General features: G+C 43.2%; 1 long non-coding RNA gene across 1 annotated transcript in view; it reads left to right on the top strand.

Moving 5' to 3' along the window:
* Positions 1–21584, top strand: part of LOC121703944 — a 51673-nt gene extending 30089 nt beyond the window's left edge. The window contains exon 4 of the long non-coding RNA XR_006030189.1: positions 19535–21584. This is a non-coding gene — a long non-coding RNA (uncharacterized LOC121703944). The remainder of the gene's footprint in view (positions 1–19534) is intronic.
* The last annotated feature ends 1536 nt before the right edge of the window (positions 21585–23120 follow it).

Here is a 23120-nt window from a genome sequence, read left to right as displayed (position 1 = left end):
TAAAAGCAGTATCATCATAGCAGTATTATCATATCATTGATAATCGTTCACATTTTACTATACGCTAATGACAGCCACTGCCCCTCAGCTGGAGTTGCAGAGGAGTCTCCAAAGTACAGGGAGACAGAACGCGAATGACTTGAGTATGAATATCACACTTTTTGAAAAGGGGGAAAAAAGATGAAGACAATGAGTAAAGGGCGAGGCTAGAGTTGGAGGAATTGTGTCTTGTTGCTGTAAAGGAAAACGCGAGAATGACTGCCGCTGACCCACGTAGGCTTACAAGTAAGAAGCATAAATCGGCCTTAAACTGCATTAAGATGTCCACACGAAATCAGCAAATGTGGTTTGGGAAACGGGGACACAGAAAATAAAAACTAGATGTACCGCATAGCGGTACAAAATATGACCGCCGCTCAGTCCTGTACATCCGTTCCGCGAAAATAAATCACACTTCAATTTGTCTCCATATTTTTTTACTCCATCCCCCACTCTTGAAAATTTTGTGTATGCTTGTTTGGCATGCCTGAGTGTGTGTGTGCGGCTGCACAGAAAGTACCCTACTGGTGCTGAAAAGGTGAATAGATTGTAGAATAGCCAAAGAAGATGTAGAATTGTTATAAAACCTTTAAAATCTCTAAACAATCACAAGTAGGGCAGTTCATCACAGTGTAACGTGACTAATCTGAATCTTTTATTTTTAAATTTAGAGATTCAATTGTCTCTGGGGTGCCAGGCAGTATTTGCTGCCAATTCAAATATAGTCACAGTTAGAGCGAAACTATCACACAAATCAAACACAAACACGTTTTATAAGTTTCAAATCATATATTGTGATAGTTTAAATTAAACCAAAAATATTCATACACAACTTAAATAATCGATATCCCTCCATACAATCAAAAACAAAAATGCTATTTAAACAAAAAGGGAAAGTATGAAAGTCTGAGTCACTGAAGGAAAGTGAGTTGTGGAATATGTTGAATTAGTTGTATACTGGTGGAAGGGAAACGTGAACTCTTGAACCAGGGATCTTCGCAACACCGCGACAAGAGAAAGGAAAACATCTTGCCATGCTGCCGATCCATTCCGTCGTGCGCAACACAAAGTAGTTTGAGCCGGTCCTATTTTGCTCAGGATCCGCGCTGCTTCATAGTAATTCCTCAAAGGGATTAATCCACAAGGGTACGATCCAAGGAATCCAATGTAACTTATCCAGTGTGAATGTTCTGTTTTAAAATGCTCCCGCCATGTCTCACATGCCCTCGGTAACTACTCTCTCCGATAGAGCTTCCTGTAATTAGCGCTCTCTCCCCGCAGGTTAGGCCAAGCAGCCTTTTATCGTCAGCTGACTGCGTGACGTTAACCTAATTGGCGTTTAAGCAACCCGGCTGGATAAGCCTAAAGTAATACATTTTTATTATAAAGAATATGGAGCGGTCCGCTACAACAGTTCATCCATTGCAACTGGATTGATGAAAGGTCACTTACACCTGTAGGCTACATTGTATTTGGGAAAAGCAAAAGGTATCAGCATAATGTTATTTATTTATTTATTTTTTATGTATTTTTAAACAAAAACATCTCTGTCAGTTCCATGCCGTTTTCAACAGCTATCAAAAACAAAGGTCATTTTTGGATGGATGGATTTTTTGTGAATGTTTCTTCTTCTACATAAGATTTTAGTCATCTTTAGTTCATGTAATACTTTATTGTCAATGCACAAATTAAGTAACAGTAGTCTGAAACGTTATTGTTAATGCACAAATTAAGTAACAGTAGCCTAGTCTGAAACAAAATGCTGTTTTACATCTAACCAGTGGTGCAAATAACTGACATGTCCAAATGGGCCTTGATGAAATGCGTCGCTAGACTGTTCATACACATTTTAACGGGCCAAAGTTGAAGAGCTTTTGTCCGTTATTGTTAGTGCAAATATAGGCTGATTCATGTTCCCTTGCATTGTTTAACTGAGGTCCATGGCTAGTCTGGCTTTCATCAGACCAAGCTCAATCTTTTAAGAAATCAAAAAATAAATAGCGGGCAGATCAGGCTGGGTTCACCCAGCCTAGTCCATAGGCACCCGATATTGTTTAATTTTCCGATTGAGATATACACGCTCTGGCTATTCTAAATGCAAAAATGCATCAGGGAGTTATGACAAAACGGTAACTAACAAACTAGATCCTAATAGAAAGCTATTAGCTTCCCTAAGCTACAGGTAGGATTATAAGGTAGGCCTATTTACAACATAAATTGTCAATAGGCTATGCTGGCGACACAAATAAAATCTCCTTTGGAAACCAATGGCTTACGCCTTACAGTATCAAGCGGACTTAAACTGTCATATCGTGGCGAAAAGTTGTAATAACATTCACGCAGCTCCATGAGTCAAGGAAAGCGCGAATGAAGTAGCCACTTCTAAATGGGACCCACTACACAGTAGCTTAAGGTGTTTTGCTAAAGCAGCCATAATGAAATGAAGGTGTCATTGTTTGGATACTTCACACACACGTGCTTTTTAATTTCACAGACTACAACTACCAAGCTGTAATCAAAGCACATCGATTCCCCTCTCACACCCTGCACGCACTTAAAACAAAATAAACAGGCGTCTCAGTCTCACGCATGTATAGGCAAAACTGTATCAGACCGGTGTAACGTTGGTAAATCTTCCATTGCACAGAATGATTTTGTAGCACGTGCAATAAATGACAGTCGAAAGATACAAACAGTGCTGCTATACATTTGCTTGATATAACCGCATTTATAGTTTTCTACAAATGCAATAAATCAAATGCCTCCATCACTCAACCAACGCTAACGGTAACATTACCTAGGTCCTTATTGATATTACAAGATGAACGTACCTGCAGTAAAAACCAAGCATGTCCGATAAACATCCTCAGATTTATTTCGGCTTCAAGAAGAAATGGGAATTACACTTCATGTGAACATCGTCCTATCCGTATTAGATGTTCGCTGCGGTAAATTACAGTCCTTGTATGAAGCGTCCATTGTTTTTTCCAACCCACTTTTAACTTCCAACAAAATTACGTCTCACTGCAACGATGCGCCATCCAGTGGACAAACGACTACTTCTCGCCAATACTGAAAATGCAGCCATGATGATGATGATGAATATTTATTTTGGCTTTCTTTTAATCCTACTGATTTTCATTTTTTACCGGGGGGGGGTGGGGGCAAATCACAAATGATTGATTATGAGCCAGGTTGATGTGGGCCCTTGAGACCAACATACCATAAAAGATTCACAGAGAACTGTGTCTGCCCTACCCTCCTTTCAGGGGGTCCAGTACAGCGGGGGGGCTGCAGATGAAAACGAAAAATGACGGTTCCATGCTATCCATGTGGGGGTACATGCCCACCAAGTTTTGTGTACCCCGGTCTTTCAGTGTCCCGGGAATCCTTGTTGGTGTACGTCACTAAATGTACACATAAATTATTTTATTGTAAGGCCCCCCATGAACGAAAGTACAAAAAACTTGGCATGCATTCAGAGGGTGTCATAATGATCCTACACTTTTAATTTCGTGCAGTTTTGACCTTGTCAGCCAGAGATATTGAGATGAAAACACCTAATTTTTTGCTTTTTAATTTTTAACTAGGTGGCGCTATACATGAAATAAGTGGTAATGGGATGGGTTGACATGCCCCCTTAAGACCAACATACAAAAAAAAGGTGACCCTCTAGGCCCTACGGTTCTCGAGATATTCACAGAAAACTGTCTCCGGCCACCTACAGGCCAGTTGGTGTATAGTAACATAAATTAATTTATTGTGTGGCCCCCCATGAACGGAATTCCACAAAACTTGGTGTGCATACAGAGGGTGTCATAATGATCCTACACTTCCAATTTTGTGCAGTTTTGACTATGTTAGGTCACAGATACCTTCAATTACACCACCTCATTTTTACTTTTTTGTGTTTAACTAGGTGGCGCTATACATGAAATGAGTGGTTATGGAATGGGTTGACATGGCCCCTTGAGATCAACATACAAAAAAAAAAATGGTCCTCCTAAACCCTACGGTTTTCGAGATATTCACAGAAAACTGTGTCTGCCCTACCCTCCTTTCGGGGGGTCCATTTCAGCGGGGGGGCTACAGATCAAAACGAAAAACGATGGTTCCATGCTATCCATGTGGGGTTACATGTCCACCAAGTTTCGTGTACCCCGGTCTTTGCTGCGCGGCGGTCATAATAAATAGGTTAACCTGGTCTATTTGAACATTGCTGGTAATCTTAAGTGATATTATACAAACCTTGCAAAGGCTTGGTAGCTTAGGCTACATGTTTCGGATATATCACGCTGCGCATGATATTAATTGAAATATCTTTCGGGTAGGCTAGATCACGTTGCACATGATATTAATTGAATCTCATGTGCAATAGGCTAAATGTGTTTATCCAACAGATGCATAACTTCAATAATTGCTCACAATTAATATGGACCCTTTCAAGAGAGTTCCATTATCAGCATCATAGTTGGCCCCACAAGACTTCCTTTTTAACATTCCATATGTTATCTTAATGCAGAGGAAGTAGATTGGGGCCCAAATAGAACGTTCAAGCATTGTTTTTGTTTTTATTGTTGAAAGGGTCTATAGGCTAATGACAACCACTGCCTTTGGGAAATAAACAAACAGTAGGCCTAGGCCGCAGATACATTGAATAGGCCGCAGATACATTGAAAGCACAATTTGAAGCCATCCCGAGGTGACAGCTGGAGCTGTAGAGTTGGAGTCTCCGATGCACAGGAGGACATTACGCTTAACTCAGGAACTTTACATACCAGACCAGAATAAAATGTTATTGGATTTGGCTACATTTCAAATCCATCCCTCCACACATGTTGCATTGATTGAGAATAAACATCTCAGAGTGGAGCGCTGTCTGCTCCCTGGGGGTGTTGCCTGGGCGCTCTGCTGGTGTTTTGCTCATCGGTTTTGACCCATGGGCAGAAAGAAACAAAGGTTTTTCAACAGGCTATAGGCTTTAGGCTATATTAGATGCGGGCTACTAACGCTATAATGGTTCACACCTCTCTCCGTTTTTTGCGCGGAGGTTTTTTTTTTTTCGTGGATGATTTTGTTTATTAAAAGATATTTTGAGCCAAAAGTGGGGGGGGCATTGGCCCCCTGTCCACTGTGCTTCCGGTGCCTATGGTTGCAAGGTGAGCCTCTCACTGGCGAAATAGCAATTGCCTGGAGTGGTTATGTGCATGTGAGGGGCATCAGGGTCCAGCACAACCCAAACAAGTTCATTTAGCCTACTATTATGAGTGATTTTTTTTCTTACAGGCTTAACGTTTTTTGTCATACCTGACAGTTTCGACTGCTGACTCTGCAGTCATCTTCAGAAGAGTCACGCGATGTTGCTGTGACGTCTACTGTGTGTACGATACAGTATAATTCGTTTTTGTCATTCCATCTGTGTGACAAAAAAACTTAAAGCCTTTAGCATAAGAAAAAATCACTCATACTGTTGTGATAAATAAATGACAACACTTGCATTTGACCAGTTCATTTGAGGCTATTGTGGATACAGTTTGTCACACCTTGGTATCACAGCAAGCAGCTAACCACACCGCTAGAATACAGAGACACACATTTCAATCATGCACTGAATAATGGGATTTTAAAAGAATATTCTCTTCTATCCATGTCTCCAAGTTATAATCAGGGCAGGCGGATGGTAATCAGAAAATCGTGGTCAAGCTGGATTACTATGATAATATTTCTCAGATTTAGCTAAGCCTAGCAGAGCTACCAGTGATAAGTTGCATTGCATGGACACAGACGTCAAAAGGAGGATGTTGGGCTTTTAGTGTGTATGCTTAGACATGTTTTATGTGTTCAACAGAACAATTGTAGGCTCTACTGTTGTACTGACTTTTACAGCTACTTTGAGCACAATGACCTATTTTTGCTGATTTGATAGAAATATACACCTTTTAGTCATGTCATTGCAGCAAAGTAGAATATTGCCTTGAGAAAATTACAGCATCCTTAGCAACAGTCCGATGTCTCTTTACTACATGCACCTCACAGCTTAGCTATGCTCCATCCAGCAGGCCCATGCAGGCCTTTGGAATAGCCTCTTATGCTAGCAAGGCGTATAAGCTTGACAATATATTGAACATTAGGCCTAATATTTAGTCTATATACAGTGTAGTGTGGGCCTACCTGGTCAGGTGCACTTTGTAATTAATCGTTCATCTATGTGTCCATTCAGGCTACAAATTCTGCAACACAATTATGAGAGGAATGGACCTCATGAAAGAAAAAAAATCTCCTGTAAAAGTTGTTAAGTTCTGTTTGAATTTAAGGTTACATTAGACTTTTAGGACACGTTAGAGATAATGGCTGAATTCTTCATACTCACGCTTCACTCCTGTGCAATTACAACTCCGTCTTCACTATCACCTGACCTGACACACACACACACACACACACACAGCATTATGTCTACTGCTTGATAGCATGTCATGCACTGTGTGCGGAGCCAGCAATTCCCTCGTTGCGAACCGGCCATGGTTTTAGAAAGTACTAGATCATGTCAGCTCTCACATCGTTAAAACTACAATTAGGATATAATCGTAGACGACTGCACACCCCTAATGCTGACATCTGCAGCGCGTGCCCTGATCAAAGACGAGCTTGCCCATACAACGCCTGACATGCAGCCGGGGTGTTTTGCAGCTCGCTGACACCGAGCAACAGGTCAGGTAATTATAAAGAAGTGTAAGATGTTTTTGCTGTTACCATTCGCGCTCTCTTTCTTCCCATTATCGCAGCCGTCCTGGTGAGAGGAAGGCTTCTCCTTCCGGCACACAGCAGCGACAAGAGCAGGTGACACAGTGCAAGGGCGGCGCGAAAAAAAGGCTGAATTAATTTGACAATGAGTAAGTGACAGCCGTTTCGGTCTCCCCCTGCGCGCGCTGAAGCTGCTACATTTCTCCCCAGTTCCCCCTCTCTTTCACTCCCCTCTTCCTATCCCTCTCTAATTGCGCCACGGACAGCTTTAAGCACATTGGGGATTTGTGGTGAAGCGCTGGCAATGATTAACGGTCCCCCTCTGCTTTGTTCCGGCTTTATTTGCATGAAAATTAGTCGATGGCGGTATATATATTTAATTTATTTATCCTCTCACTCGGAATAGGCAAAGAGGAAAAGAAAGGGAGGGAGAGTGGCGCGCAGCGCGCGCATTAATTACAGTGATTAAAGCATTCACTGAACCCTGTCTTGATGTGTTTATTAAATTAATAACTAAATTGACAGATGAGTCTTTGGATCTGGTTGCAATTGGTTCTCCTTGCTTTTAATGAAACACAGGCACATTGTCAAACCTGAGAATGTTTGACTTCTGGAGAATTGATTTCCCCCCTCTTTCATTCCTTTGGGGAAGTGTTTGGTAGAAAACAATGTGCTTCTGTGAGCTCAATCAAAGCATTGGCATGATTTCTGACTTGCATAAAATGTTTAAATGAAGGAACATTAATCACATAACAAGCTAAATGAACAGACACACACATCTGTACAAATATACTTTTGCATTGTATACAGACCATTCTAAGTATGCAGGTATTTCTCATAACAGACCAACCAGAGAGTCTCAAGTGCATTCTTTTTTTGGCATCACTAGACTGACTGTAACTGATAACTAAGCTAATAAGGTCACGCAAAAACATTGACACTCCAGATACATTAGTGTCTGTCTATCTGCATGACAAACACGATGTGACGTCCAAGAATAAGTGAATCCCCCTATTCAGTGAATGAAATCCAGACAAGGAGAACAGAAAATAAATATTGATAAATTGAAAGTAAAAAAAAAAAACAGAAGAAAAAACTCGGTTAGCGATTCCACCCTTCACTCTGGAGTGCCGGCTACAGCTGGTTTTCTGTCAAGTTGATGGAGGTCCAGCCTTCCTCTCCTCCCGTCTCCTCTCCACTCCTCTCCTCTCCTCTCCTCCTGCTCTAAGGGCAGCAGGGCAGGAGCCTCGGCTTTCTGCTCCTGATGCCCCACCGGCCAGGCCTGACGGCACGGGCATTAAAATTAAGGCAGCACCTCACGAGTGTGAGTGTGTCCATCCCCACTCCTCGCAAAACACGGGGGGGAACAAAGGGAACAATCTATTTCCCTGATAGAAGCCAACAGTTGGTAAGAGGCTGGAGATGAGTGCGGGCGGATACAATTTGCCTAGAGAGCGCCCGAAGGATCAGGCCTGCCCGGCTCGCAGCGGAATGAGCCTGTCAGCTGGCATGCTGCGGTAATTGCTTCCCATGGCAGGGACCCCAACAGCCTGCAGAGGAGAGGAAGAGGATGCGGGCCTCGCCTCTCTATGTCTCTCTCTCTCTCTCTCTCTCTCTCTCTCTCTCTCTCTCTCACGTGCCCGCGTGCTAGTGCTTCAACCCGGGAATCAATTTTCCGACAGCAGCCCAATCATAATTGTTTTCTGAGGATGCGAGGACTTGTTGCCAGCGCGGTTGGCCGGTCGGGTGCATGCGGGCAAAGGGAACGAGCAAACAAGGGAGCAAAGGAGGGAAGGAAAGAATGAGAGAGCCAGGGCCAGGGCCTGATTGACACTCATTGACCGAGGAGAAAGAAGGAGAGAAAGAGCAGGGAAGCGAGGGAAGAGGACGAGGAGGGCTGTGTGTTTTTTGCTCGCAGTCTGTGGGTCCCACAGCACTGAGGTCCTGTGCATTGTTTGTCACTCAGACAGCAGGAAAGAGGGAGAGAGAGAGGTGGATGGAGAGGGCGAGAGAGGGAGATGGATAGAGAGAGGGGAGCTGGATAAAGACAGAGAAGGTTGGTTAGAGGAGAAAGCAAGATGGAGAGACAGAAGGAGGAAAGAAATATAGTGATTGTGTGTGTGAGAGTGTGTGTGTGTGCAAGAGATACTGCTCAAGAGAGAGAGAGAGAGATGGACACAAATCCCAGAAGCAGAGGCCCTAACATGAGTCAGACAAACTGTCAATACACTCTGTGTGTAATGGTGCCCTTTTGTGGACATCAAATTTACAGAGGCAGAGAGAGAGAGAGAGAAGCAAGGTTGAATTGAATGACATGAAGGCTGCAGTCTTACCAGGCACGACTGTCCCCGCAGGTGATTTTTATAGATCGCCTGCGGGTACAGATAAAGAAATATAGGCTTGATACCACAGAGGCCCTTGCCAAACCTATCGATCATCACCCTAATCAGTGAACAGAGACTCGTGCTAAGCTAACACTAGATCATGTCTTCCCATGAGTCACTAATGACTCTTAAAGGTAGTGCCAGACAAGTAGATTATCATGTCATTATCGTTCAGTGCTGTGACCTACGAACAGCTCAATATAAGCTGTGCTTTATCTGCCACACTCTCAGCAACGGCAGACCCGCCTTTCAAGTGTCTGTTCGTGGTGAACTACAAACTTACAGTCCAAAACCAATCAGTCATCTGTCCAAAGCTAATTTCATGTAGTGTCAAGCATAGAATTGAATTTTAAGACGGGAGATAACGCACGGATTGCCATCCTGTCAGCCAGCGGTCCCCAGACCCCTCAAATGTCACTTCAGCCAAGCCCAAACACCCGGGTGCACTTGGGCAGCGACAGTGACATCCTATTATCTCTCTGGTTCGCAGGCAGAGCACTTTGTTGTCAGAGATGCGAGTCTTTACACATGTATCCATCACGGACAGAGGCAGATGGCGAGGATCAAATTATTTTCATGTGGGGAATGAGGGTGGCCTGTGAAGTTGTATGAAAAACGCAGACTGTCGCAGATGCCATGCTTCCGCAAAAAAGGGCATAATAGAAGAGGCATCTTGGGAGATTTCAGCAACCGCAAGCATGACATGGAGTCTTTCTTCCTCAGTCAGCCCAGAGGAATTACATGGGAATACATTACAGCATCACAATGCTCTTCACAAAGACGCACTGAATGCAGCTACTCCCCTATGAAGGTGAGAGCTAAAATGCAGACTCCCCTGCTCTCAAACTACCCTCAGATTTTCCAGCTCACAGTGAAAACAGGATTTTGACATTCGTCTCCAATAAAAACCAAGCTCTTATATTGACATTTACATCCAAAAAAGACCTTGTGTACTGTACATCAAAAAAGGATAAGACATTTTCATATTCTATTATTATCTCAACACAAAGAAAATCTCATATAACAGAATGTAAGTCTCATACAGTATAACACAAATGAAAGCCATAATGGTCTTCACCAAAGATGCCAGTAAATGTACAGCTGACATTGATGATGATGGGTCTTCACCTGAGGCCAAGGAGCCATCTTTAGTGCCCCCCCCCCATCCAATCCTATCCCACTCCACCCCACCCCACCTCCTTGCATCATTAGCAGGGTTGCGTGTGCATGTCTAACTGCAGCGCAGCATGAAAATGTACACCTCCTCCATCCCCCTCTCCCACCACCGTAGGCCTCTTTCCATGATGGCGGGTCCCAAGACCCCCCTCTCTATGAGATATTAGAGCAAACATGCAGACGGCCCCCTCACCCCCCCCCCCACACACACACCTCCTCCTGCATGCCTGCCAGAGTGTCATGACACCCTGGCTGATGACTGAAACAGGCCCACAGGAGGGCCATCTGAAGGGGGGAAGCGACGTCTGCTCCTGCGCCGAAGCCTGGAAGAGAACACTGTCACCCGCCTCCGAGTCTCTGGTACAAGGCGAGCGTGGTGTGGTATGGCACAGCATGGCGCAGAGCAGCGTGCCCCACCTCTGCTCGCCGACAGGCCCGCTCGACTTTTCCGCAGCCCTCCTCCTTCCCACAATGCACCTCCCTGTGTGAGCTTCGGCTGCTTGAGAGCGCCTGAGAGCACGTGCGCAGCCTTCCATCTCCGGAGGAGAGCTGATGCAGAGTGGAGAAGCACTGCAGGTTCGTACATCAGCAGGAGACTGTGTGAATGGGAGGAGGTGGAGAGACTACTGGGAGGGATATATGCATGTGAGAACACGTGTGTGTTGTGTGTTGGTGTGTGTTTGTGAAGGTGTGTGTGTGTGTGGGGGGGGGGGGTGCAAGGTTTGTAGTCCAGAGGCAGACTCCTTAGTTGATTGGCTATTGTGTTTTTTTTTTTCTTGAGCCCACAGGAATTAATTAGGTTGCGTTTCACTGAGCGGGGGTGCTGGTTGTATGTTTGCCCACATGCTGGGAGGGTTGTACCTTTTTTTTGGGGGGGGGGGGCGGTAAACAACAAAAAACAGAAAAAAAGAAATGTAAAAAACAACCCTGCTGATTTCCACTAAAAAGCACACAATCACATCCATAAACAGTGAGTGTGTGCTCAGAAACACAGCTCCTATGTGTCAGCATGTGTGTCTGTCTGCCTACAGAGGGAGAGGTCAGAGCTGCACAGGCATTACACTTTTCTCTGACTGTGAAATCGCTTGAAAATCATATGGTGTAAGACATTGGGATGATAAAAAGGTCTCCTGCTCAGTTTACTCACTGTGGTATATTTTCAGTGGAAAGTAAGTGACCTACTGACCGATGTAGGGGATAATATGTAACTAAAGCCCACTTCACACACACACACACACACACACATATACCTGGTCTCACTGCACGATACAAATGATGCATTGGCTTTCATTTAAGATGCTTACACACATTCAGAGAATAATTGAGGCTAGCTAGCTCCCACTCCTCCTACCACCCCCTCCCTCTCAATCTCTCTCTCCTCCCTCTCACACTCTCTTGCGCATTTCCTTTTCATTTTAGGCGGGAAATCACAGGCTCGTCTGCCAGCATGCGCTGAGGCAACACCACCACGCTGCTCCAGGAGCAGGGCCCCCGTTTTCAGTCCTCCGCCATTTACACGAAAGTGACTGTTGTTAGCGTGTTGTTAATGGAGGCAGCAGCAGTAGTAGTGGTAGCATTAGCGCAGGCTAGCCCAGCGGGTACCAGGCCCTGAGGGCCATCAGCTCCCCCACCCTCCCGCAGAGGAGCACCGCACCGGGGTCAGATGACGCTGGCGGCCGCAGACGGAGCTGGATAATTGCTGCTAACTGGGATGTTTTAGAACGGTGGGGTGAGAGGTGAGGGATTTTTCCCGCCTTGAAAGCGAGGCGCCTTGGAGGAACGCCTGGCTGCGCTAGGCTTGCCTAGCTGTGCGGCATTCAAACAGACAGTGCTCATTACACCCCACCCCCCCAAAATCCTCCCCACACACACCCCAAACACAACCCCCACTTTTCTCCATATCTCTCCACTGCTCCCAAGCCCTGGTGGTGCCTAGCATTCAACATCACTGGGGTTGGAGAGGGAGGGAGGGAGAGAGAGGAGAGGGAGAGAGAGAGAGAGCTAAGGGAGTAGAGAAAAGACCATCTGTTAAAATCAGACAAGGGGGTCCCCATGTAAACAATATCCCCCCTACCAACACACCTTCGTCTCTGGTGATCTCATCCTCCTCCCCCTCCACCTCCTTCCCCTTAACCATCATAATGGAAATAAAGAAGGGGGGGGGGGTGTAAGGCAGACGACACCTCACACCCGCACCTTAGTACTAACTTAAACATGCAAGTGCAGTGTCTGTGTGAGTGTGTGTGTGTGTCTGTGTGAGTGTGTGTCTGTGTGTGTGTGTCTGTGTGAGTGTGTGTGTGTGTTTGTGTGAGTGTGTGTCTGTGTGTTTGTGAGGAGTACGGGTACCCTGATGAGAAGCTCATTATCCTTCCACCAGCGGTACACTTTGGGTATAGCATAATCAAAGCCTGGGGGTACGTATTAATTATCCTTTTGAATAGTGATGAAATTTTAAAAAGATCTCCTTAAGGCTCACATCATCAGCAGATGAAACAAAGCTCGGCACAGCTTGCACGTCGAGTCTCACATGTGTTTTTACATCTGTTCAGGATATTTCAATTTGATGCTCAACAAGCCGGGGCCCGAGATTAAAGGATAGTATGTGTCATCCGCGCAAGCATCACTTCCAGAGTGACTCGCATCATCGCAAGCCATCTACTTCCCTCCCCACACCACCCCACCCCATCCCCTCTTTAAAAAAGGCGTCACAGTCGACACAAGACAACTCACACACACACGATTGTGTCAGTCTCTCTCTCTCTCTCTCTCTCTCTTTCCCTCTCTCTCTCTGTTTACGTCTGCTTGTGTGCGTCTTTCACATGTCTGCAGTCATGACTGAGCTGAGCTCCTGCCGCTCCCATGTTCAAGTTGTCGAGGAAAAGTCATCTCTTCTCTTTTTTTGTGTGTAGAGATTTGCTTTTAAGAAATATTCATGAGCTGGTTTTCTCCTAAAGAAACCGTTGTCTTTAATGAACATGTTTAAAATTGTTTCAGCATTTATAATTTATAAGCTAAGACTTCATCTGAACAGGGCTAGTTTGTAAATGTGAATACTTAATAGTAATAGAAAATCTGCACAGATGCTGCACAGGCATAGTATGACAAATGTGGGGTAGAATAATGTTCTCTGTAGAGGACCACTGTGTGTGTGTGTGTGTGTGTGTGTGTGTGAGAATGGGATTTCTCCCTAATCAAGACAACACTGAAAGCATAGCATTGCCAATAATGCTTTTGTTCTGATATATATTGTATTATCAGTATTGTCTCATTTAATTGGCATGTGCATGTTGCTATGAAAGTAGAATTTCACAACAATGGATCCATGTTACACTGACACACACAAGACTAAAAACAGCATCAAAATATAACTGTATGGATAATGTTGAAGATTGAGGGAAAAAAACAGCATTTTGTTTGTGTGTGTGTGTTTTGTGTCTGTGGTTGGGTGTGTGTGTGTTTTCTCACTTTTGCATAAACCGTATGAGGTTGACCTTTATATATCAGTAGAGACAGCAGCACACAACTACTTCAAGTCAAGTCCTCCTCCACCATCCCTACAGCCAACATCACCTCCACTGGGACACTAACTTCTCATCCCTGCTAGTGGAAAAAACAATCACTCGAAAATCACCAGCATTCTACAACTGCTCCATGTACACTCCTCTCCCACCCTTCTAAACCAAAAAAAATAAAAACCACACAGCAAACATCTCGGTTTGTGTGAGTGATAAGAAACCCAAATGATCTTAACTCTCTGAACTAACTCTGATGACAAAACGCATCAATGGGTGCGTTTCACCTTGTTTCTCCGTGCACATTTGTTTGTCTGGCGTCTCCTTCCATGACCAGAGAGAAGTGTGAGAGTGAACGACACGAGCAGGCGCAGACACAGACACAAGTACAAACACACACACACACACACACACACACACACACACGACAGTGACAGCGTCGACGAACAGGTGAGGTCAAGACCAATAAGCGCTAATGACTAGCGGATAAGCCACGGCACAAAACGAGGTCTGCGGCAACTCTAACCTCATCATCTTCAAACCGTGCTCTTCTCTTCTGCTGCAGGCGAATGGGGGAGAGGAGTAACAGAGGGGAAAGAAGGCTACACAGAGCTGTCAAACTCACACCCTTGCTGGATCTCTCTCTCTCTCACTCACTTTATCTCTCTCTTTCTCTCTCTCACTTTCTCTCTCTCTTTGGAGAGTTCTACTGAATACGTGCACCGTGAATTTGCAAGCAATTCTTCCATTTGTCAAGCTGTTGGCAAACCTGTCACCTTTTCTCCCTGTGAAAGGCAAATTATTTATTTATTTGAGTTCGACATAATTACAGGCATTACCACGGTATACCAGCCTGACATCCTTTTGTGGCAGAGCGCACCGAGTTAAGATGTACCTCTGCCTGTGAGTGTGTTTTGTGTGTTTGTGTGTATTAAAAAAATGTCCCCCTTCTTTTTGATCTCTAATAAAATTAAGTGGTACTTTTTTTTTTTTCAATATGCGAGTGTTGATCAGACAGGAGGAGGAGATATTAGAGCAGAGGAGGGAAAGAGGTTGTTTACCCATGATTTGTTGGTAAACAACCAGGAGTGCGTTTCACCAAGGCAGATTTTGTCAACATATTCTCACCTTCCCCAAGTTCCTGGGAATATAGGAGCAGATATGCAATGCACTGACGGAGGGCTGGACAGATGGCGATGAGGGAGAGAAGCGTTCGGTACATACAGTAGGAAACCCACAAGCCGGGGCTCCATTTGAAGACATTTGTTTCCATTACCGGCTATTTGGCAAAGAGACTAGACAAATAATGTTCTTCACGCCTGCCTGAGTGGCGGGGCGTCAGAGGAGAACATGTTGATCCTGGGCCATCTCTCCTCTCCTTGACTTTAAATAACTGAGCAGAAGAGAGGACCTCTGCTGGGTTCATGTTGAGTTCCGCAGAGAGTTCCCCCATATCAGTGTCTCCATCTTCAGAATCTTGCACACACACACACACACACACACACAGACACACTTTTACACACACACTCTCTCACACACACACACACACACACACACACACACACAGAGAGACACGTGCAGACACACACTCACACACACACATACAAGTCTTCCTGCATAAGGTGACAAAGCCTTCTTCCCAGGTATCTTTGAGCCTTTCTACTGAAGCATTTACCTCAAGCCTGAGACAAGTATGGCCACAGCTCCGGGAGGCATCTTTAACAGCCATGTCTTTCATCAGCCACTTGTTGCCTGGGGCCAATGAAAATGGCATATAAACTTGATGGGAGGAATACAATTCCCACACTCTTTCTCTCACTTTCTCTCTCTCTCTCTCTCTCTCTCTCTCACACACACACACACACACACACACACATATTCACACACACACACACACACACACACACACACACACACACACACACACACATCCATACAGATCCAAGGTACAACTAAAAGAAAAAAAGGAAGCCTGTGTTCTACAACCTCCCTTAAGTGCCCGCTTCAGGGACAGTTTACGCGGTGCAGACAAAGCCTCTTTGACTCTGTCAGCCCCCCTCTCATCGGCTGTGCTGAGCTGAGGTACGAGTGAACATGTCGCAGCTGAAGCCGATTCTCCACCTGTGTGTGTGTGTTTCTTCAGGCACTGTGTAACGTGTGCAAGTGTGATGCGACGTGCTCTTTGTACATGTCTCCAGGCCTTTATGCTAATGTTTTTTTTTTTGTTTTTGTAAAAACTTGGCTTGGTCTTACCTGTCTCCCCTGAACGCTGAAACAGTTCAGATAAATAAAACATTCAACTCCACAGAGGTTGAGCGACTCTGAAAGACAGAGACTGGGAAGTGCTTGCTGCCACTTTAAGAATAAAAATAAGAGTTCTGATACACACAACCACACACACGCACACAAGCATGCTCACACACACACACACACACACACACATATATATATATATATATATATATATATATATATATATATATATATATATATATATATATATATATACATACATATACAACATAGACATAAATGTACTGTATGTGTGTGCGTACACACGCACACACACACACAAACACACACATAAACACATATGTGCCCTCACACACAAATGCATAAACACACACACACACACACACACACACACACACACACACACACACACACACACCTGTGTATCATAAATGCTTAAGAGAACAATTCACCAGGGACGGAAAAATCCTTCCCATTTGCTCTGCAAAAAAGTACAATGTATAATTAAAAGTGTAAAGTGTTGATTATCATTAAGTAGCGCTAAGGAAACATGACTGTAAGCCACATTTAGTGTACTTAATTTATTAATTGAGCAAGCTGTTGGTTGCTGCTTTCAGAAGAGCTCGAGGAGGTCTTAGTATGGGAGGAACGGAACTACAATAAAGAAAAGCAGTGGGGAATTACGTTGAAGCACTTTACAAAAAAGACGCTACTTAGAAATAGTATTGCTATTTTGAGAATTGGGTGTATAACAAACAAACAAAAACATAATTGAATGTCTAAACATGATCAATATTCTAGTTTCCACCAAGGGAAGAATTTGTCTTTCACAGAACAGGTCAGTCCTAAGAATTATCCACCCATCTCACCATGATAATTATTCTTAGAATTCAAGATTAAATTCACTGGCAACAAGAGCTAGCTGCTGAAGCCCCAATGTTCTCACTTTGAAACTGTCTGGTTTCTATTAACCAATTAAAAATCAGCCAAGAGTAAACTGCCACTCAAAATAGAAATTCTTGAGAAGTAAATATGAGTCTCATTATGACAGCTATTCTGGAAATGAACAGGAAGTAAAAGGAAGTACAGTCAGAAGAGAAATAGACAACATTTACATAAATACACTGAAACAGATTTGTTTCTATAAACAAATGACTGGCATTATGCAATCATCAACTGTGAAGAGTGGTGTACTGAATGAGAGTGAAAAAAGGAGGTATCAGGCGTTCTTAACACCTTCCGTCAGAGATAAGAAAGAGTTCTTGGATATACGTAAGATGTGTGCATTTCTGTGCAGTGCAATCACCCCTCTCCACCCCACACACCCACATACATGAGACTCATACAACCACAAACATGGATGTGTGTATATTCTCTCTCTCTCTCTCTCTCTCTCTCTGTCTCTCTCTCTCTCTCTCTCTCTCTGTCTCTCTCTATCTATCTCTCTCTCTCTCTCTCTCTCTCTCTCTCTCTCTCTCTGTCTCTCTCTATCTATCTCTCACACACAACACAAGCATAGCTTTTCTCTTTTCTCATTCTGCTACTCTTTTACATTGTTGTGGTCCCCCCCCCCCCCCCCGCATCCGCTCCCACCCCCAGGCTTTAGGTTTGTGCTTCAAAGGCAAGGATGGGGGGAAAAGATGAAGCATTGATTAAAAAGGGAGGAGGGAGGGCAACGGCGGGGTGACCCAGTCGTTTATTTCCAGGAGCACAATAGTAATATTTCTTAAGAAGTTGCAAAAGACAATTGCATTACACAGCTAGTCGATGGAAGTCCTGCGTTAAAAAAAAAGAATCAGAAATACAGAAACCTTCATATAGCTCACAGTGCAAGAGAATGTACGGTAACACTTTACTTGACGGGTGAGTTCATAACACATTCATAGCAGCTGTCATAAACTACACATAAAGCATTCATGACTGTTTCATGAGACATGACTCAACATTCATACCAAACCTTTCATGAATGTGGAAGACAGAACGATGACAACTTGTCAAAATAAAAGTCCAATTTCAATTTCAATTGGACAATCAATTTCTCATCTTTTGCTACTGGGAATGTCGAACCGTTCCAGGTTACACAAATACGGGTCAGCTGAATGTAGGCTAGTTTATCTCCCAGTGTTAAACTCAGTGATTACGAATACTTCACAACTTGTATAGTAAAGTGACAATCGATGTATGAATGTAGGCTAGTTTACCTTGTTAGACTTTTATTTTGACAAGTTGTCGTCGTTCTGTTTTCCACATTCATGGTTTGGTATGAATGTTGAGTCATGTCTCATGAAACAGTCATGAATGCTTTATGTGCAGTTTATGACAGCTGCTATGAATGTGTTATGAACTCACCCATCAAGTAAAGTGTTACCGAATGTACATATACAGTATGTTTACTTCACTTGTATGTCTGTAGACTATTCAACCTAACAGAGAGACTTATAGAACAGTCAATGGAACACAGCCTACATAGTCATAGTAACATACATATCTGATACTTTGTGTGGGTCAAAGACTTTTGAAGGTCAGGCGGTGACCACTTCTAAAAGCATTGCCTTGATATGGTGCCTGTCTGTGTCTTAGGGAAGGAGGCACAGCGGGGCATGATGGCGGGGATTTGTTTAAGGTCAGCAGGCGTGGGGGAGAGAGCTGAGGCCTTTGGCCCTGGTCGGCGTGACTCAGAGCGCTCTCTCAGCTGGATACCCAGTGCTTCAGTTGAATCTGGCACCCTCAAACAGGAGAGAGTGATTAGCTCAAATGAGAACCATGCTAATGACCTGTACACTTGTGTGTGTGTGTGTGTGTGTGTGTGTCTGTGTGTGCGTGCGCATGTGTGTAGCCTATGTGCGTGTCTATACCCATGAGTGTGTGTGTGTGTGTGTGTGTGTGTGTGTGTAGCCTATGTGCGAGTCTATACCCATGAGTGTATGTGTGTGTGTGTGTTTGATTAAATACCAGGGGGTAGATTGGCTGTGTGTGTGTAGCCTAAAGTGTGTAGGTGATGGGTAGGCTGAGTGGTTGACAAGAGTAGAGGTGTGTGTATGTGTGAATGTGTATGTGCATGTATGTGGTGTGTGCATCTGTGTGTGTGTGTGTACCCATGTTTACATCTAACCACGTGCCAGTGGGTCTTGTCCCTACGTGTGTGCATGCGTTTGTGTGTGTGTGTGTGTTTATGTGTGCGTGTGTGCATGAGCGTGTGTCTGTGTATACACAGTGCTCGTAATGACTGTTTAAATATCCTTCCCAGCCCTTGTCTATTTTCCTTTAGTTGCCATTCATCAATCATGGAACGGAGAGAGAGAGAGAGAGGAATTCATCACTGCCGTTATGATGATGGCGTCACACCAAACCTTCGCATCTAATATGCACAACATGTGCATTAATCTTTCAAATCAGCCTTCAAATTAACCCCCATCCTCCTGTTTAAAGGACCGGTTCATGATGCTGAGAGCGGAACAGCACGTGTCCCAGCCTGGCTTTGATGAGCACCACCACTTCCAGAGTCATCAGGAAAACCAGAGTGCCCTCCTTTGTTCGCCAGTCGTATTGCAGCAGCACATTTTAATGGTTAACACCTTGCTTGGATAGTCCACCTACAGAGACTGTGCATGATGATATTTTTTGTTGACATTTGATTTCAGTCTTAAAAAATGGTTGAACATCACCTAAACCAACCCCTAACCCTAAACTCAACCATAATTTGCAGAGCTGTACAGTCCAACTACAAAAAAATCAGTCTATGCTATGGATGATTTACCAGATTAGCACTGGTGACAAATGTTTTCTAAAGTGTAGATGCTTGTAACTACATACCGATGCTAGAGATTTTGTGGATTGTGCTACAAACCTATTAACTTCTGTAGCACCAGTGCTATGGGCAAAAAAGTTAATGTACAGCCCTATTTGTTAACAGAGTGTCAACTGATAGTTTGTTTATAATCTGTGCACCCGTAACAGGAAACCATCCAAGAAAAATGAGACTGAATAGGATGTGTTAAAAGCTAAACTGAGAGTTTCTCATTTGAGCCTTAAAAAGTTCTCATGAGTTTGATTTGTCAGTTATTTTGTCAGTTAGCTCTTATGGCAATCAGTTATTGAATGTTGTCAACATCTAAGGTTCTGATGAAGTGTTTCTTTTCTAGTATTGTAGGGAATTGGTAAAGGCCCACATTTTGACACACATCTTAGGTTCATTGTTTAAAATAGCTACATGCCATTTGAATTACATAGCCTCCTGCCATTTGTCCTGAAGGATTTCAATAGTGAAATATGCCCTCTCGTAAGGTATTCAATTGCAGGAGGAAATGGGAACTGATCAGTGTTTCATCAGCACTCTGTGTAGAGATGGCTTGACCAACACAGCATCGGGGGATTATTATGTCAAGGGGTTTTCCATTTCCATTGAGAATCCACTGGCCCCACAGTAGCACCCCCAGTCATGGAGAGCAGAGAAAACATCTGCACAATTGTTTCCAACAGGTGCTCTTGACTGACAGACATCTCCATGAGCAAAAGTGAGTGGGCGGCCAGTTGTGTCAGCATTAACCACAGCTGCCAACGCCTGACTTCTAATGCAACCTTTTGGCAATCCTTTATACTTGAACCCTCTGTCACAACACTAACATTACCCGCTCATGAATGTGTCATAGCAAATGACATTTCTTGTCATGACAGTCAATGATGGGCAAAGCCCAAAGTCTTAAGTCTAAACAATGTTAATTTAATAACATAGACAAAATCTATTTGCTAATTTAATAGCCAGATCCTGAGCACACACACTGGTAGGTCTTCTCAATGCTTCCCCAAGCTACATGATAGCTTTAGTTCATACATGAGACACTTTGCTCATTGACTGACTCTGCACTTTGCCCATTATTTAACTTAGAAGCCTGTGAGTGTCCAGTGATGTAATAGTAACACTTTTAATTACTGACACTTAAAATGTTATTTTCATTTCAGCCTTAATATTAGTTCATGTTATGACATGTTATAAGCATGTGACATATGCAGTTATCACATTCAAAATATACAAATAAAGATGATAATAAGACACTGTCAATTTATCAAATACATTTTGGATATACACAAAAGAGGTGTTCAGTTCCTTGCGCTGTAGTTAAGAGATTCTCCACAGTGGCCAATCATTGACTATCACATGTGCTGGCAAGAACCAAAATCACCAACAAAGCAACCTTTGTGCACAAAAAAACAGCATAACCAACAGAGCAGCCTTTGGGACCATTTCACTGGGGTTATTAGGCACCTTCCTTCATAAGTGTTTCATTGAATTAGGCCTAAGACACCTACGGAAGGCTCACACTGACTGTTGCTTATCACTGGGAATGCCATTTTCCATAACATGTTCATAACAAAGTTCAAATTTATTGATAGGCTATAGCTCTTTTTAGAAGAGAACCTGTTCCAAAGTGCTTTACAGTGCTTTAAAAAAAAAACACCAAACACCAAACAAATGCTAGGACATAAAAAGTCATTTTAAAAAAACATAGATGACCAAAAGCCAAGAAGAATATTCAGAAATCAGTCCAATCAGATCTCTAACTGGCGCCTGCATATAGTCCATGGGCATGATGACTATTTCAGTCACTTTTAGGCTTTATAATTAGGCTTCAATATTGGTCAAAGCTGTTTAAAGCTACACAAGTTCTAGAAAAGTTTTCTCTGACGTTTTTTTTTTAGTTTATCTTCTAAAATATAACAGAATTCCCATCATCACCTTATGATGCAACCTGGTTACAACGATGAGTACAGCAAAACAAAAATCATGATTCACTGATTGTTTTCAAAAAGCCAAAGTTACATGTTTAAAACCACAATCTTGTGCTTCTAATCACTATGAGTGATCAACAACAGGATAGTTTAAGCAAAAACAGTAGATTCAGTGCTGCTTTGAATAAGTGAAAAAAGCTGCATTTATCGTTTAGATAATTTCTGATTTATAAAAGACAATCACATTTAAACTGGAGCAAACAAGCATACACAAAGGTACTCTTGCAATAGCATACACCATTTTATATTAAATCAAAAAGCAGAATGAAATACATAGTTCTCAGTAAAAAAATCAAGTTTTTGCCTGAAATTGCTCTGTGCCTATTTACAAGGGCATTGTTCCCACCTCTTTTGGGGTCAACCATCAAGTGCTGGACCTCTATAGGAAGCTGAGAACCTGTAGCTTTCGTAGGAAGCAGTCAAGATAGCTGTGTGATGTACTGACAAAGAGCTACAGAGGCTAGAATATATTTTCTTTCTGCCGGATTACAAGCATCTCTGAACTGACCACATTTCAGCCCTCTAGGTCACTTGATATCCCTTAGAAACACAACTGAGCCCTAGCACCATGCAGGTCTTGTGAAGCTGTGTGCAAAAGTTGATCAATATAGAATGAAAATATGAGTGCTTTAGACTATTATTTGCCAAGGTATGCCCATGCGTTTTGTAAAATGCCTATGGATACTCCCCATAGGACTTTTTGTTATCCAAAATGCATACTGACAATCAAATGCTTACTGCACATGAACCCCTTTGTGTAGAAGCATAATCCTGGTCTCAAATGAAAGGTAACACTTTGAGGTTTCTTGTGGACTATTTAGATTGTATGTCAGGTGTTCTGATATAGACTGACTACACAAAATATGGAATAATTACAAAAAAGTCTCTATTTTTGCATTTACTTTGTTGGTTCAATGAGTGTGTATAAGATAGACTATACATCTGTACAACTAGTATTGGATAATACAACATGAAGATTCAATTTCTATGGATTCTTGTGAATATTTCAGTACCCAATATGAGGCATCTACTTATTGTGCTGCAGCTACACTGCAGCCAGAAGTCAGGGTATCACCAAAAGCGGAGGAGGGGGAGGGGGGCATTTTGGATCAAATTTAATTGAGACATAATAAAATTAATCTGAGAATGTAACCACTATACAGAGTGTACATGAAAAAAGTTGTAATTTTTGGATTCCCAAGAGCCAAAGCTTTGAAATGGTGTATAA

This window comes from Alosa sapidissima, chromosome 2 (assembly GCF_018492685.1).
Source record: "Alosa sapidissima isolate fAloSap1 chromosome 2, fAloSap1.pri, whole genome shotgun sequence".
Lineage (NCBI taxonomy): Eukaryota > Metazoa > Chordata > Actinopteri > Clupeiformes > Clupeidae > Alosa > Alosa sapidissima.
The sequence above is the reverse complement of the archived record's forward strand: the minus strand, read 5'-3'. Positions and strand labels throughout refer to the sequence as shown.